We start from the raw sequence: 4038 nt of genomic DNA, 5'->3' as shown, positions 1-4038 counted from the left end.
GCTGGGCAGTTTTCACGACCCTCTGCAACGCCTTCCAGTCCGAGGCAGAGCAGTTCCCGTACCAGACTGTTATACAGTTGGTCAGGATGCTCTCGATGGTGCAACGATAGAAGTTCACCAGGATGTCTGAGGACAGGTGGTTCTTCCTCAGAGTCCTCAAGAAGAAGAGGCGCTGGTGAGCCTTCTTGACCAGCTTGGAGCAGTTGGTCGTCCAGATGAGATCCTCAGAGATGTGGACTCCCAGGAACTTGAAGCTGCTCACACGCTCCACAGCCATCCCCTTAATGTGGATGGGTGGATGTGGGTCAGCATTCCTCCTGTAGTCCACGATGAGCTCCTTGGTCTTCTCGGTGTTAAGCAGCAGGTTGTTTGTGTCGCACCACTCAGCCAGACGATCCACCTCCTCCCTGTAGGCGGCATAATAATGCTGTGGGGCTGTTTTGCTGCCAATGGAACTGGTGATTTACAGAGAGTAAATGGGATAATGAAGAAGGAGGATTACCTTCACATTCTTCAACATAACCTAAAATCATCAGCACGAAGGTTGGGTCTTGGGCGCAGTTGGGTGTTCCAACAGGACAATGACCCCAAACACACATCAAAAGTGGTAAAGGAATGGCTAAATCAGGCTAGAATAAGGGTTTTAGAATGGCCTTCCCAAAGTCCTGACTTAAACCCCATTGAAAACATGTGGACAATGCTGAAGAAACAAGTCCATGTCAGAAAGCCATCAAATTTGACTGAACTGCACCAATTCTGTCAAGAGGAGTGGTCAAAGATTCAACCAGAAGCTTGTGGATGGCTACCAAAAGCGCCTAATTGAAGTGAAAATGGCTAAGGGACATGTAACCAAATATTAGCACTGCTGTATGTATATTTTTGACCCAGCAGATGTGATCACTTTTTTCTGTTAACCCATAATAAAGTCATTAAAGAACCAAACTTCATGAATGTTTTTTGTGACAAAGAAGTATCTGTTCCAATCACTCTATCAGAGAAAAATCAGAGTTTTAGAAATAACGGGACACTCGGTAGAGCCATTATATTCTATTCTTTACAAGTGTATGTAAACTTTTGACCACAACTGTATATTGTGACTTACTCTCACAGAAGATACAGATGCCACAAACAGACTTTGAACAACGCATGTGCTTGTATGCACCACATTTCTGGCACTGCACCTGTGAATTAAAAAAAAAAAAAGAAGAAGAAATAAACAAACAAAAAACAAATGAACAAAGTCCATTATATAAACAATCTATATGGCTAAGGACATGTCATAGTGTACCCGGTCTTTGGCTGCAATCACACACCAGCACTGACTGCACTTCCTAGTTCGTTCTGCAAAATATAATTTGTTTAAGTACAAGTTACATTTTCCAATGTTAGAGAAAAAGAAGGCGGCTAATTTTATCTTTACCTATTGAGGAAAATAAGTAGTGGCAAAGTCGGGACCTGAGCTTTGTGATTTCAGTGTTGTACTCCTCCACTTGTGTTTTACCGTCAATGAGAGATTGGGGAAACTAATAATTGACGAAGAAAAAAAAAAAAAGAACAAAAAGAATTAGATTAACAAAGAAATGGGTTTTTTTTTTACACCCCCCGAGAAAAAAAAATAGAGCAACCAAAGCCAAAGCATTACTGCTGAAATGGTTCAATCTACAACAAAAATTGAGATTTTACCATCCTGCCTCTAAGGCTTTAAAAACTGAATAGACAAAAATGTAAACATTACTTATATAGGTTAAAGCTATAGTTTTCAGTACCATTATGACATGCACTCCACATGAGTTCCCATCCTGTTGATGTGGGTGGCTCACATGTGACAAAGTCCACTCTCCAGTGCAGCCTCTTGCTGAAGCAAATGAGCTGAGAGATGGCAGTTATTACAAATAAAAAGCATATAGAGAAATCAATAACCACGTTCGGTAATGATTTCAATTAAATTAAATATGTTATGTTAAATATGTTAATTAATTACCTCCAGTTTTTCAACACCGCACTTTTTCTGACCTCCGACTCGCCAAATGAATTCATATAGGCTATGGTCCTCTTGGGTATGTCACAAAACTGTTTTGTAAAAAGATGGATATGGTAGGCTTGGGCCTTGAGCTTTCCTAATGAGGGACACTGAAAAGTATCATGCACTAGAGAGAGTGCAAAATCTGTGCAACTTACAAACAAGGTCCAGTGGCTGCCGTTTTCCAGACAGGCTCCAATCAATTTCTCATACATCTGAAAGATGTTTTTCTGGAAATAAAAATAATGTGACAAGTATGTTTTTCTGTCAAGAATGACACTGCAAAACTGCGAAAGCTTGTCAGGTGAGACTTGTAATTAATTCTGCAGATACACAAACATATAGAAAGTGTCATTTTTTGTTTACATTAATTAAGTTCTATAGTGTGTACGAAACAAATCAAGACCACAGACTCAACACGCACCACTCAATTTTTGGTTTTCTTTATCAGTTGGCCAAGACAGAAATGTTTTAATCTGTGTGCATTGCTTTTGAGCAAGTCTTTACACAGAAAAGGTTTCAGAAAGGTATTTTTCAGGTTCTTCAGACAAGGCTTCAATTTTGGAAAACGCTGTTTGTTTATAGTGGCAACTTATAAACCCTTTGTGATAAGAACATAGTTACCACAGTCCAAGTCATACCTTCAAAAAGTATGCACTTTGTGCTCTTGTGGACCCATCCAAAATTTTTCCAGTGATTTGGCTTGGTATTGGATAAATGTGAGGGAAATTCTATAAAAATAACATAAATACACTTATGTTTTCAAATACATTACAAAAAACGTAAACATGCTATGTCATTATGATCAAACAAGCTTTTCAACATACCTCACACTGCAAATAGATTAGGCCATCTATTACCTTATAAAACAAATAAATAAATACATATAAATAAAAACAGAACTAAGGAATACGATTCATTAAGTAAATTGTACAATAAAGTGTATTTAAAGCAGAATTTAACATTAGTTTTATGACAACATAAAAGGATTTTTATGTCAAGAGGTACCTCATCTGAAATGTTTGTCTGGTCAAACAGGGATTTCAAACTTGAAATACCAATAGAGTTTGGTCCAGCTACTCCCACAAGGTAATCTGTGAGAAAGCATATGCTGTAGTCAACAGATATCATTTTCTTTTTGCATGCTGCAACCATCATCCATTTCAGTCTTCTAGGAGCTTTGTCTGGTTGTAGTTCTTTTTTCTCCTCCTCTCCCCTCATCTATGAATTAAATTGTTTTCTGACCTTCCTTCCCAATGGGATGTTTAAGCAATATATGTATGGTCAGAAGGGGGTGAAATTTTCATTGCAGTTGTACGTGTAACATTGCATGTGATAATAAAAGGCTTGATTGGTTGATTATTCAACATGAGTTGACATTTACCTGACATTGTGAAGGAGTCACAGTTTCTGTAAGGGTGTAAGAACATAACATGTGGATTTGTTACACTTCTTTTTCACAAGTTAATAACAATCAATAATTTTCATTCCATTATTAACAAGCTATCACACGATGTCCCAGGGACAACATCTACACGATGTCCCTGGGACAACATCTACACGATGTCCCTGGGACAACATTTACACTTTGTCCCTGGGACAACATTTACACGATGTCCCAGGGACAACATCTACACGATGTCCCAGGGACAACATTTACGCGATGTCCCAGGGACAACATTTACGCGATGTCCCTGGACAAATTTGTAAATATCTGGATTACTGTTAATCTCCATAGAATCAAGAACTCATGTCAAGTTTCACAGCTATGGACCAGTTAATTATGTTTCCAGGTGATAGTTTGATTCATAGATTCAGCACACAACCATAAGTCTAGGCCTTTTAGTCCAGATTCTCTTCACTTATGTTTGTAAAATGATCAGGGAAGCTAGTGCAATTTTGCCTGACCCAACCCCCGGGCCACGAAACACCCAAAAAGTTGGGGAACGCTGGTCTAGAGAACACTGGTTAGCTAATGCTGTCGTCAAGTAGCCTATCGCTAGCAAACAAACAGCAAG

General features: G+C 38.9%; 1 long non-coding RNA gene across 3 annotated transcripts; it reads right to left on the bottom strand.

Moving 5' to 3' along the window:
- Positions 1 to 1744: 1744 nt before the first annotated feature.
- LOC143412925 (uncharacterized) lies at positions 1745 to 3527 on the bottom strand. 3 transcript variants are annotated; one of them, XR_013093434.1, is made up of 7 exons: positions 3405 to 3527; positions 3029 to 3114; positions 2848 to 2880; positions 2662 to 2751; positions 2179 to 2250; positions 1982 to 2070; positions 1745 to 1869 (listed from the first exon to the last, which is right to left on the bottom strand). It is a non-coding gene; the product is annotated as an uncharacterized LOC143412925 (long non-coding RNA). The 3 variants fall into 3 exon arrangements; XR_013093433.1 differs by lacking the exon at positions 1745 to 1869 and having other exon boundaries at positions 1886 to 2070; positions 3405 to 3526; XR_013093435.1 differs by lacking the exons at positions 1745 to 1869; positions 3029 to 3114 and having other exon boundaries at positions 1886 to 2070; positions 3405 to 3523.
- Positions 3528 to 4038: the final 511 nt, after the last annotated feature.

The sequence above is a fragment of the Maylandia zebra genome, linkage group LG16 (genome assembly GCF_041146795.1).
Source record: "Maylandia zebra isolate NMK-2024a linkage group LG16, Mzebra_GT3a, whole genome shotgun sequence".
Taxonomy (NCBI): domain Eukaryota; kingdom Metazoa; phylum Chordata; class Actinopteri; order Cichliformes; family Cichlidae; genus Maylandia; species Maylandia zebra.
The sequence above is the reverse complement of the archived record's forward strand: the minus strand, read 5'-3'. Positions and strand labels throughout refer to the sequence as shown.